The sequence below is a fragment of the Leiobunum rupestre genome, chromosome 6, assembly GCF_980474605.1.
Source record: "Leiobunum rupestre chromosome 6, qqLeiRupe1.1.hap1, whole genome shotgun sequence".
In the NCBI taxonomy this organism is placed as follows: domain Eukaryota; kingdom Metazoa; phylum Arthropoda; class Arachnida; order Opiliones; family Sclerosomatidae; genus Leiobunum; species Leiobunum rupestre.
Window position 1 is genome coordinate 33,448,493 of NC_143389.1, and position 14,472 is coordinate 33,462,964.

The following is a 14,472-nucleotide window of genomic DNA, read 5'->3' on the forward strand; positions in this document are numbered from 1 at the left end:
ATTACAATAAGTTGACCATTTTTTTACTATATTTCGACGTACCAAAATTGAGTATACACTAATTTTTGGTAGTATGACCAATTTATTGATACATCGGACCAATCAAATTGCGTAGCCTTAAAGTTACTTTAGACTTTAGTCGCTTCAAATAGAGTTAGTTCAACTTGTCGGCACGTGTGAGTGGTCGCCCCAACTGCAGGTTGAGCCAACTCGAGTTGAGGCGACTAGTTGAACAGTGTGAACGGAACTTCAATCACCTCGATTAATCAGAATGCAGTTGGAGCATTCGAAAAATTATAACAGATAATTGATTGTATTTTCTCACTTAATAAAACTACGTTTATTTAAGGGACCAAAGTCTTACTGGACAATATTTCAGTTTGATAAATTTAGCCTTTTCTCGTTACCATAGATCCACTTAGCGGCCAGCGAGAGAAATGTGCTAAATCTCTGCATTTTCGTCCACTTAGCAGACAAATATCCAGCATCGAAGTGAACTGAAAATTCACGCTAACAGACCGATTCACAAATGCTAGATTTATTTAAACTTATAATGGATATTAAATATTTACCAATTTATTACAAAAAATATTATTTCAACACTATTTTAAGCGCTGTTTTATGTAAAAATCTATATCTAAAGAAAAGTATAGCATAAATATAAAGACGAAAAAAATAAAAATTTTCCCGGATTTTTATATAATTTAAATTTTCTACGCCTCAGACTGTAGACGCCATTTGTTCAGAATTATGGGTACTAAAAAAAATCCTTTTTCACAATTGCATAGTGCCATTTTTTATCAGTCATAATAACATTTCATTTCATGTTTCGAAAAAAGTCTGTAATTACGGAAACGTTCAATTTAACTCTTAATTTTGTTTGAGCGATTTTAATAAACACGGAAACGTTCAATTTAACTATTAATTTTGTTTGAGCGATTTTAATAAACACTGAATTTAACCATTTAATTAATGAATTTGTTCTATCAAGATAGAAAAGTATAGCATAAATATAAAGACGAAAAAAATAAAAAATTTACCTGATTTTTATATAATTTAAATTTTCTACGCCTCAGACTGTAGATGTCATTTGTTCAGAATTATGGGTACTAAAAAATTGTCTTCTTAATGCGCTACCACCGTTATAATGTTCTTCACTCACATTGTGAAATGTGTATCGATCTATTGAGTCATCCTAAATTGGCGTCAAGGTCAGTAGAATACCGTGAAAACACCATAGCACGAGTCCAAACAAGTGCCAAATCGACTACGTATTTCAAAGCCGCGCCGAATATGGACCATAGACCATTATTTCAGAAACGCGTTAAACTTCCGGTTAGTTCTACTCCATCTTCAAGAAATTATTTTTCTTCTGGAAAATTTGCGGAGACGATCACAAATTTTTCTGGTCTACGAAAATTTTTTCCAACGCGCACCTATACGCAATTCAGAGCCAGACGGTCTGGCCCCTGTGGAATTGGAAGAAGCTGACCTCCCCGGGGCCTAGGCACCAAGAGGGGGGGGGGGGGCTCATATCCGTCTATCAGAGAGAGAAAGATTTGTCCCCCCATAATCGACCGATATCGGAAAAATAGACAAAACAAGGGGCCTTTAAACGGATGTCCATTCTTCACGCTGAAAAAAATGTGAAACAACTTAAAAACGTCGATAAAAAGAGCGACGTCCAAAATCGATAGAAAAGCTTTCGCTCCAAAGAGAAAAAAAATGTACCCCATCGTTTCTCAATCCATCATTGGAACTTCCCCCCCAAAAAACCTGCACTTAAATCAAGGATCAAGGATAGTTAGCCGGATAAATAAAAGAAAAATAATAACAAAAAATATCCGATATTTTATATTCCTTATTAAATTACGAAAATATTTAGAGAACCGAGGAACGAGGAATTCTTTTGATCGTAAAGTAATGATAACGTTACTTGAAAAGAAAATGGTATGGGGGGACACTAGCTTATGCAAGATTAAAGAACGCTTATACCGAAAACTGGGAAATATATCACGTCAATCGATTTCGATCCGCTATATAAAGATCTCTCTTTAAAAGCGTTTCGGCGCCATAAGAAACTTGAAACCTAATTGATTTTAGCGGACATATTTTGTCCTTACGCCGTCGATGAAAATTAGATCGAAAAAAGCGAATCGCCATTGTTGGAATATTTCGATGGAAATCTGAACCTAATAATGGCAGTCGTACATTTTCGTTAATGAAACTAAAACCATTGATGAAAAATTGTACGATATAGCTATTGGGAAATTGTACGAAGGAAGCTTATGTTTATTGATGTAAAATACATAAAATAAGCGTAGTGCCATTGTCAATTTCGTGAGAAGCTAGCCTAAAGGTCAAAAATTGTAAAAATAAATTTAATTTAAATTTATGGAAAATTGCAGCTAAATGTTATCGATGGAAAATGATAAAAAGGGAAAAATTTCCGCAAGGAAGCTTATGTCCATGCATTTAATTTTCGGAATAGCCAATCGAATAAAGAATAGCTAATGGCCATCTACGGAAAATTTCCTAAAATAAGCGAATGGCCATCGATGGAAAATTTCCTAAAATAAGCTAATGACCATCAATGGAAAATTGCATAAAATAAGCTAATGACCATCGATGAAAAATTGCATAAAATAAGCTAATGACCATAGATAGAAAATTGCACAAGAAAGCTAATGGCCACGGATTGCGATTTCCGCTAAAGAGAAAAAAGCGCATCGATTGTAATTTTCAAAAAAGAAGAAAATGGGCATCGATGTAAAACAGCACCAACTAAAGCAATGCCCATCGATGAAAAATAACGTGATAAATTGCACAAAGGAAGCGAATGGCCAACGATGAAAAATATCGAGATAATTTGCACAAAAGAAGCGAATGGCAATCGATAAAAAATATCTTGATAAATTGCACAAAAAAAGTGAATAGCCAACGATAAAACATATTTTGATAAATTGCACAAAAGAAGCTAATGGCTAATGATGAAAATATCGTGATAAATTGCACAAAAGAAGCGAATGGCAATCGATAAAACATATCTTGATAAATTGCACAAAAGAAGTGAATGGCCAACGATGAGTTTCAAATAGAACGAAACCGGTCTACCGTTGGAATTTCTGGCTATTTTATTTATTTTTAATTTAGTTTATTACTCGAAGATCTATTTGATCCGAGTTTCGCTCGAAGACCTATTGGTACGAGTTATTAGTAAGTTTTTTAATTTCTTCAAATTTGTTTAGGATTTAGCTTTATTATCCCTTTTAATTATGGACTAATCTACTTTTTCGCGTATTTTATCATCCAACGATGAAATATATCGTGATAAATTGCACAAAAAGTTAATGGCCAACGATAAAATATATCGAGGTAAATTGCACAAAAGAAGCGAATGGCAATCGATAAAAAATATCTTGATAAATTGCACAAAAGAAGCGAATGGCCAACGATAAAAAATATCGTGATAAATTGCACAAAAGAAGCGACGGGCTAACGATGAAATATATCGTGATAAATTGCACAAAAAAGCGAATGGCCAACGATGAAAAATATCGTGATAAATTGTACAAAAGAAGCGACTGGCCAACGATGAAAGATAGCGAGGTAAATTGCATAAAAAAGCGAATGGACAACGATGAAAAATATCGATATAAATTGCACAAAAGGAGCGAATGACCAACGATAAAAATATCGCGATAAATTTCACAAAAGAAGAAAGTCCATCGATGGTAAATTGCATAAAATAAGCTAATGGCAATCGAAAAAAGCTAAAAAACCAGAGATGCAATTTTTGGGAATTTTTCAAAGTTAATTCAAAAATGATCTTTATTTCGGAGCTACCCCCACGCGTAGAGCCCGCAGAAAAGCATATACAGCGAAATAGCACGTACTGTGAAGAATAGCAGCGAGCACATTCGTCAAGGTCTAATCCAGGAGGGACCATCAATATACCATCCATCACGATCATCGTCTCTCTGGCCGGGATGCGAAACCCACCGATTTTCGCTTCTTTTCTCTCTTAGGTTTTTATGCCCTTTCTCAAATCAAGATAGCCGCGTATCCTAGCCGCTATTTCTAACGCTCTACGGCGCGCCACCAGCGTTTGCGCGGAGAAAAAGCTTGACCGTAAATCAAACCGAGGAACGTCTGCCACTGACAACTTCGGCTCCCAACCCCGATAAAATATAGTCGATGCAAAACTGCACCGGATAGCTGTAGGAAGAAGCTGGCGTAGTGGCGGCGTTAGCTCCACCGCGTTCCAACAGAGCTAATGGCTGGTACGTCACTTCGACTATAACCGTCGCTTTTTTGCGAGGCTAATGGAAAGGGTTTCTTTTTATTTTTAATCCATCGACGCCACGTTAGATTTATTTCTGAGCGATGTTTACGATGTAAGTTCGCTTGTACTTCTTAGAAAAAGGTATAAAAAAATTATAAAATTGAGACTACCATCCTACATACGAATTTACGACGCTACGTTGGTTGGAAGTATATCCTATTTCTGATAACTCTGTGCTTCGCGAGGATTACGAAGTAGACACCATAATTTCAGGTTAAATTAGATTATCAGGGTAGACGCGGGGTTAGAACCGATTAGGTTAGACTTAATTATTAGGGTAGATGTATGGTTGGTACCGATTAGGTTAGGCTAGATTATTAGGGTAGACGCATGGTTAGTACCGATTAGATAAGGCTAGGTTATTAGGGTAGACGTATGGTTGGTACCGATTAGGTTAGGCTAGATTATTAGGGTAGACGCATGGTTGGTACCGATTAGGTTAGGTTAATTAATCAGGGTTGACGCTGGGCTCGTACCGATTAGGTAACTCAAGGTTCGTACTGATAGGATACACTCTTAGAAAAAAGGTTCCAAACCAAGTCCAAAATTGCACACAGTGTGCCAACGTAGGACGATATGTACAAATTTGTTCAATTTGGGAACCAGTAATCCAAAGTTTTCTCTCTACACAATTTTGGGTAAAATTGTGTTCAATCGTTTTCAGAAGCGTCCAATATACGCGGCTGAGAGTTAACCCCCGTCATTACCCCTACGCTCGAAATGTATTGTCTGATTTCTCAAGACAACTGTTTTTTAGAGGAGAAAGTATAGGGACCGCATGGAAGGTGTTTTACAGTTTCTCTGTGTCGTAGAAAGGTTGACAATTTAACACCTAGCGCCACGTAGTATTCGCGGCAGGAACTAAAAGAGTTGCACTTCTCTGCCATCTATCTTTGGTTTCTAGAACTTGAAATGGGTTAATATAGCTATAGCTGATATAGTCTTTGAGACCATCCTACCGGCGCGGCGTCGGGAGCGGTTTTTTTAACGAAAAACTCCTTCCGCGACTACTTGATGGCGCTGATGCTTGGGCAACCTTTTCTCCGCAGAACACGCCATTCTTTGAAGCCATAGGTACTATAGTCTTTGGTTTGCTAATATAAACGGGGTTTTGACCCAAATTGTTTAAAAGTTACAAAAATAATATAGTTTCTATTTGGTTTAATTCCACGGGTTCAGTTTTATGGAATTCCTCAAAATATAATTAAAATTGAAGCTAATTAAACATACGATAACATGATTTTTAAAAGTTGTAAATATAAAGTATCGTAATTTAAATATAACTTGACAAACATTAACTGAAATTAAATTTTAGGTTTTATGCACCATCTATTATTTTGAAAATCTCGAAATTACGATTGATAACGTTGGCTATTTTTTAAAAAATTGTCTCCATATCTTAATTAGGTTTCAATATATTTAGTATAATGTTAATTTTTAACACTCTTCAAAACATAATCGTTTAAATATTTCAAAATTAATAGGTCGAAACGTTCATTACCTTTTTCTTGATATCTTTACAGAGCGATTTCGTTATGTAGTTTTTACATTAGACTTAAAATAGAGTGAATATTCGTCCTTTAAATAGCGCCATCTATTATAGAATCGATGTGATTTTCAAACATTTTATCGTATGTTTTTTAAAATTCATTTTAAATTATTACTTTCTAAAAATATAAACTTCCGTATCTATAACTATAAGTCTTGAAGCCTAGAGTAAACCATTCACATAGAGTGGAAGCATCAGCGAAACTTGTTAACACTGTTCGTATGCAACGTCTTGATTCCGAGGCGTGAAAAAAAACAAGTTGGCCTAAAGGTAATGTACAATATGTAGATAAAAAAGGAAGTTTATACTCATCGCTCTTCGGACTATATTTATTCACGCCTCGAAAACAAGTTGCCCCTTTAGAATGGATGTTTCATGCGCTTCCATAGGGCTTTCCACTCTATGCGAATGGGTTACGCTATGTCTTGAAGCTAGTTTGTCCTTTTATGTATGCGTGTATGGGTGTATGTGGGTGTGGGTATATGCGTGGATATATGTAAATTCATCTTTATAATTAGGCGGTAGCGCCATCTATATTTTGTAAAGTTATATGGCTAAAAATAAACAATTATTAGCTAACTCACCGTAACTTGAGTTAAAAAGGATCGTGTTGACAGAATAAAATTATTTTTAAACAACTTCAAAGATTTGTTTGTTACGAGTAATCATACATTTGAATTTCACATCAGATTCGTGAAAAAATTCCATTGAAATATAGTTGCCACCACAGATGCCGCCACGGTAGAACGATAAAGTTGATAAAGTCTCCTTATTGAACGAAATTGGTCCTGCGCGAGCCAGATTTAGTTGTAACTCTATTTATTCCCAACTCAATGCCTCTAAATTATCGAACTCAATGGAACACATTGTTAACCAGTTATAATTATAAATAAAATTATTACTTCACTTATTCTTTCAATTATACCTTGAAACATAATTGTAACACTAATTTAAGACCCTGTAGTGAACATTTAATTTAATAACGTAACTGGAAATCAAAATAAGGAAATAAGGCGCTCTAACAGTTCATTGTCTAAAGTCAACACTAAGTATTGGACGGTACTATCTAAAGAAATAAATTTATTAAACCGCTAATATTAAACGTTTGTTCATTCATTATTATTTAAATTATTTCTCAATATCGAATAGTTTCAGCTCCAAAATCATAAAATTTAGAAATTGATGTTGATGGGTTTAGTGTTCACTATCGAACAGGACCAAAAAACTTTCAAAATTAGACAAAACAATAGCATATATTACACGAATTGAAATCCAATATCAGACAAATCACCTCCCAATTTTGAACATAAAAACTTTCAAAATTGGACAAATATATAGTTAATATTACACGAATTAAACTCCAATATCGGACGAATCACCTCCCAATTTTCGACAATTTGAGTCCATAAATTAAAATATATTTGATGCTATATTGTACAATAATGGACAAATTAACTACCAATATATCCCGTAATAATGTGCAATATTGGATCCACATAAAGTCCAACGTTGCACATATGGGTTTTGTGCAATTTTGGACAAAAATACGTACCGTATGAGTGACAACAATTTGGATCATGTTTTATACAATAATGGACGAAATTTTCTAAGAGTGTAGGTTATATTATCAAAGCAGGTAATGCTATATTCAGTAAGGTTATCAGGGTGGGCACCGATTTATTGGTTTATATTATCAGACCAGCCAATGATATACTAAGAGGGAAACCTCCCATATATTAAGTTAAATAGTCAGGGCCGGCAATGACGTATTAAGTTAGATTTATGAGACTGGATTAAGAATTTCCAGCAGACGTGAAAAGAAACCCTTTGCCTAGAAACCTATTCCGAGATATTAATCGGTATATTTGGCCTTATAAAACAAAACTGAATATCTGAAAAGGTCAGTAGCGAAAGGAAATAGCATTCGGTCGCGTGCGCCATTAATTCCCGCCGCAATCGAGTTGAATCTTGTTGGAAAGGAGGGCCCTAAAGACTGAAGGTATGCTTTTTTATTCCCTTAAAAACATTTACACAAAGGGAAAAAGAGTATCAGATAAAATTGAGTGATAATTTCCTCGGGTCGCGTGCGGCGCTTATCAAAAGAAAGCTCGCCTGCTTTATTGGCAGGGTGGAGTCACCTTGAAACCCGGCCTCGCGTACTTGAACGACGCGATTAGGCCCGTGTCTGCCCTCTTTAAACTAAACCTTTTGGCATTCGTACAACATTCTCACTTTCCTTCACGCGTGCTGTAAGTGACGTTGAGCTCACCTAAAATTACGTCGTGCTTTTAGAAGGCGTTTATAAAGATTAAAACGATGTTAATAGGCTTATGGAATACCTTAAGAACGTTCGATAGTCTTGACCCGTTTAACCTCTCCATTACAACCCAAGAGCAGAAGCGACGCCGAAAAAATTATTTTAAACGTCACGCGCTAATCGCTGGGCGCGGTCTTCCCAATTGCTCTTTTTTTGGGTCTAAATATTCTAAAAACAAGTTATATCAAGAAGTAATAGCGGCGGTTTCCAAAAAAAGAAAAGTCACGAAAAATACCATAAGTAATATAAAATCAATAAGTATGATACGTGTGGGCTTTCTATGCATTTTTTCAAGTATGTAAGCTCGGTGTAAACGGTGAAATTTCGGTGTACTTTTTGTGTAAGCAATATAGTTTTCACGTAAACTCTGTTAACTCTACATAATGTCTACCTCCTCGGCGTACTCTTCGCATAGTCACGACATATTCTTCACGCAATCTCGGAGTACTCTGAGTATTCTTGTAGTACTCAGAGTATTATTCGCATAGTCACGACATATTTTTCACGTAATCTCAGTCGTACCCTTAAGTAATATTCCCGTTATCTTGGTATACTCCGAGGAGTACTCCTAGTATACTTATCGTATTCTAAGTGTACTCCCTGATTTCCAATCGGTGTACACCCAAACTCTTAGTGATATCAACACTGAATTTTCTTTTAATTAATATTTTCTTCGTCACTGCCAATTTGTAGCTAAATTAGCACAATCCATAACCCAGAAATTTAGGTAGTCGTTCTTGATGTTTTTTTCTATTGACCAACCAATCCGATAAGAAATGTGCAATGAACTATAAATCAGTGAAGTAGACAGGGGTATTATCCATGTCAAACCAAAGTAGCTGGTCACTTTGCTAATAATCATCATTATTTTATTAAAAATTTAATCACGATTTAGTCAATTCGATCACCAATCAATCACGATTTAGACATTTTGATCACCATTTAATTATTTCAACCACGATATAACCATGCTCATTTAAATCATGATTACTGTTGCAGTCGTTATTTTTATCATTTATGAGTCCAATTTATCGTTATTTAGTCCAATGTATCGTTATTTAGTCAAATGTATCGTTATTTAGTCCAATATATCGTTATTTAGTCCAATCTATCGTTATTTAGTCCAATTTATCGTTATTTAGTCCAATTTATCATTATTTAGTAAAATTAATCATGATTTAATAATTTTAATAAGGATTTAATTCATTTAATAATTTTAATAAGGATTTAATTCATTTAATCATTTTAATAAGAATTTAATTCATTTAATCATTTTAATAAGGATTTATTTCATTTACTCATTTAAAAAAAATTAATTAATTTAATATTTTAATAAGGATTTATTTCATTTTATCAATATTTATTCTATTTAGTCAAGATTTAATCCAATTAATCATGATTTAATCCTTTTAATAAGGATTTTATACATTTAATAATAATAATACCTATAATAATAATGGCAATAATTAGCTAGGCTAATACCCAAGGCACCACCTTAATAATGATTTCATCATTTTAATCATGATTTAATACATTTAATCATGATTCCCTCATTTTGATCATGATTCCATCATTTTAATCATGATTTAATACATTTAAGCAAGATTTAATCATGATTTAATACATTTAATCATGATTTAATACATTTAATCATGATTTAATACATTTAATCATGATTTAATACATTTAATCATGATTTAATACATTTAATCATGATTTAATACATTTAATCATGATTCCATCATTTTAATCATGATATAATAAATTTAATCATGATTCAATACATTTAATCATGATTTCATACATTTGATCATGATTTCATACATTTAATCATGATTTAATACATTTTATCATGATTTAATACATTTTATCGTGATTTCATCGTTTCAATCATGATTTTATCATTTCAATCACGATTTCATACATTTAACCATAATTTAATAAATTTAATCATGATTTAATCATTTTGATCAATATTTAAGCATTTTTGATCAATATTTAATAATTTTAATCATGATTTAATAATTTCAATCAATATTTAATCATTTTAATCATGATTTAATAATTTCAATCAATATTTAATCATTTTGTTCAATATTTAATCATTTTAAACAAGGTTTAATCATTTTAATCAAGATTTTATCATTTTAATAACTTGAATCAAGATTTAATCAATTTAATAACTTGAATCAAGATTTAATCAATTTAATAACTTGAATTAAGATTTAATTAATTTAATAACTTGAATCAAGATTTAATCAATTCAATAACTTGAATCAAGATTTAATTAATTTAATAACTTGAATCAAGATTTAATTAATTTAATAACTTGAATCAAGATTTAATCAATTCAATAACTTGAATCAAGATTTAATTAATTTAATAACTTGAATCAAGATTTAATCATATTAATCACGATTTAAATGGCTTTAATTTTTAAAGGTAGTCTTAATAATCATGGTAACGAGCTGCCTCTCCCTCAAACAGTATTCACCTCCTTCCCGACCCTCTGAATCATTACGTAGCCTGCCCCTTGCCCCTTGACGAATTTCTAGCTAGGCCAATGAATGAAAAGGTCAGGCCTTTTGAGTGCTTGCATTTCTATTTGCACGCTTTAGTTCACGCGAGATCGCCGAGGCCTATTGCCGACTAGACTGAAAGTTTTCTATTTCGCCAAGCCCAACCTAATTCGATAATAATAATATGATTAAAACGCAATTTACAATTTTCCGCTATTGTTAAGAGAGAGGGAGAGCGAAACGAACTAAAGTGTATATCTCAGTAAAGCATTGCACGCTTCGATGAATAAAATTCCTTTTCATTTTTTTTCTTCCGCTTATAAAATAATCTAAGGGTTTTATTTCTTCTTACGATGATTTATGATACGGATAATTCTTTTTTTAATCCAAGTTTCACGAACTAAAAGTGTTGTTCCTTTTGTTTACCTTCGTTACGAAGGAATGATAATACACAATTGAAATAAATGATATTTCTTTATACACTTTTTCTATAGAAATTCTAAAGAACTGCTTAGAAACTTGATGGCACTTTATAGCCTCGAAAAGTATTCTGTATATATGTCTAAAAAACACAATTAGAGAAAAATTGGTCTATAGGGGTCCTAAAGCCCATTCCTTTATAAGGTATTATAAAGTACATTCTTAAGGTATTATAAAGCACATTCCTACGGTATTATAAAGCACATTCCTAAGGTATTATAAAGCAGAGTCCTAAGGTATTATAAAGCACGTTTCTACGGTATTATAAAGCACATTCCTAAGGTATTATAAAGCACATTCCTAAGGTATTATAAAGCAGAGTCCTAAGGTATTATAAAGCACGTTTCTACGGTATTATAAAGCACATTCCTAAGGTATTATAAAGCACATTCCTAAGTTATTATAAAGCACATTCCTAAGGTATTATAAAGCATGCCCCTAAGGTATTATATAGCACATTCCTAAGGTATTATAAAGCACACCCCTAAGGTATTATAAAGCACACCCCTAATGTATTATAAAGCACATTCCTACGGTATTATAAAGCACATTCCTAAGGTATTATAAAGCACATTCCTAAGGTATTAAAAAGCACATTCCTTAAGTATTGTAAAGCACATTCCTAAGGTATTATGAAGCACATTCCTAAGGTATTATAAAGCACATTCCTAAGGTATTATGAAGCAAGTACTTCTGTTATTCTAAAGACTATAGGTATTCTTAAGCAAATACCTAAATTGTTATAAAAGTATAGCTATTCGAATACAAATAAATATATTATTCTGCAGATTATAACTATTCTAAAGCAAATACCTTAATTATTCTAAGTAGTATCGATATTCTAATTTAAATATCTAAATTACTATAATAAATATAGTTATTCTAAAGCAAATACCTTTATAAAAGTGACCCATTCTTAAGGTACTCTATGAGAGTTGGTCTATAGAAACAACTCTTAAATATCTATAGAATACTTTACTTTGGTTTTCTAAGAAACCTTTAACATCGGAGTAGCACTCTGATATATCTTTCTTGGTATTTCAGGGATTGGCTTTTAAAAGGGAAGTGAAGAAATGTCCAAGAGGCATTCGCCATTACTGAGCGCCACACCTTGGAATTTATCGGAACTTTAATTCGATAAGACGTCGCGTTTACGTTTCTCAAAGGGCAGTTCCTGTAATCATCTATTGAAGGTCTGTATTTCATTCAGTTCTTATAGTTTAGTGTGACCCGGCATTTTACCTCATTAAAAACATGGATAGCAATGCTTCTATGTAAGGCACCTTGCGTACACACCATGATAAAGAAGACTCTTAGCGTAGGCAAAGATCACTGCCGTAATCTTTGTAGCTTTCACAATTATGTGATGACGTAATTGATTAGAGATTAAAATTATAAAATTTTAATATTACAGTAATCAGTGTTCAGATTTTTACTAAGTGATTACTATGCTATGCATATAGTTAAAATTTTAATCCGTATAGAAACGTCGAGATATTTTCTATAGAAATATCTTTAGAGCACTCTATAGAATACAGAAATTTAGCTCTCAACCTAAAGTGAAAACTATGCATATTATTAAAGAAGAAATACAGTAAGAAAGTGTAAATGGGAATTTAAAACTTTAAAGAAACATCGTGGTCTTTCTATAGAAACCTCTATAAAGCATGCAGGGCTTGCCACCACCCTCCTACGCATTGTAACCCGGCCACCTGAATTAAGGGCTTCAAAAGTCGCATGATGACTTAGGCCTAAGGTGGTGCCTTGGGTATTAGCCTAGCTGATTATTATTATTATTATTATTATTATTATTATTATTATTATTAAAAAAAAGCATTTATAAAATTTTATAAATTCTATAGTTTTCTAAAAAATATTAAAGAAAGTCTATAGAAATAATTATAGAGGACTCTGTAGAATATAAAAACCTTAGACATTCTATAGACTTCTCTAAGATATATTACAAAAAGTCAGTAGAAATAGCTTTAGAGCATGCTATATAATAAAAAACCTTAAACATTCTATAGACGTGAATTATATCATATTAAGTGTATAGAAATAATTATTGAGCAGTCTATATAAATAATGATAGAGCAGTCTATATAAATAATGATAGAGCAGTCTATAGAAATAATTATAGAGCAGTCTATGAAATAATTATAGAGCAGGTTATAGAAATAATGATAGAGCAGTCTATAGAAATAATTATAGAGCAGTCTATAGAAATAATTATAGAGCAGGTTGTAGAAATAATTCTAGAGTAGGTTATAGAAATAATGATAGAGCAGTCTATAGAAATAATGATAGAGCAGTCTATAGAAATAATGATAGAGCAGTCTATAGAAATAATGATAGAGCAGTCTATAGAAATAATGATAGAGCAGTCTATAGAAATAATGATGGAGCAGTCTATAGAAATAATGATAGAGCAGTCTATAGAAATAATGATAGAGCAGTCTATAGAAATAATTATAGAGCAGTCTATAGAAATAATTATAGAGCAGTCTATAGAAATGATGATAGAGCAGTCTATAGAAATAATTATAGAGCAGTTTCTAGAAATAATTATAGAGCAGTTTCTAGAAATAATTAAAGAGCAGTCTATAAAATATGATAGAAATTATAGAAATATATTCTATAGCCTTCCATTAGATAATATAAAAAAAATTGGAATAGCCACGCTAGTGTCACGTATTAACTTTAAGAAAACTGTGCGAACAAACCCTCAATCTAATTCGCGAATATACGGGGCCCTATATTTAATACTATTTGTCCAAATATTTTACTCTCAAGAAAAAAAAAAGCCACGCGAAAGAAAAAAATTCTGGTCGGTTTTCACGAAATATTTTTATAACTTCGGATCGAGGAACATCATTTGCATGCGAAATATTTTCCATCTAGACATTGGCCATTATTAGAGCCCTCGCGAACCCCTTTCTCGCCTGTAAAAGCATTCCCGCGTTGCAACTCTCCATCTGCCTTTACCCGAGACGAAATTGCCATTCCTACATTCGACGAACTTGAAGCCGCGAAGAAAACTACCCCACTTGGCAGTTTCCAACGCAGTGCCAGGATCTAAACGTTTGGGGGAGGCAGGAGGATTACGAGGCAGGGGGAGCGGAGGTTATGGATTGCTTTGGCGCTGCGAAGGAGTTTCAATTTGCGCCGCCTGAAAATCCGACACGTTCCAGCACGGTAATGGCCGTGCAATAACGAACCAAATATGTTCTCTGGCGATGAAAATAACGCACCCCTAAAACAC

At 33.1% G+C, this 14,472-nt stretch overlaps 1 protein-coding gene across 5 annotated transcripts in view; it reads left to right on the plus strand.

The window, feature by feature from the left end:
* LOC149940642 (potassium voltage-gated channel protein Shaw-like) overlaps positions 1-14,472 on the plus strand; it is a 208,664-nt gene that overhangs the window by 94,113 nt on the left and 100,079 nt on the right. For 4 of the 5 annotated variants that reach the window (XM_090178085.1, XM_090178088.1, XM_090178090.1 and 1 more), the window contains exon 2: positions 12,255-12,403. The exons of the other annotated variant lie outside the window; for it this stretch is intronic. The gene's annotated coding sequence lies outside the window, so the exon portion shown is untranslated. The remainder of the gene's footprint in view (positions 1-12,254; positions 12,404-14,472) is intronic. 5 annotated transcript variants of the gene reach the window in all.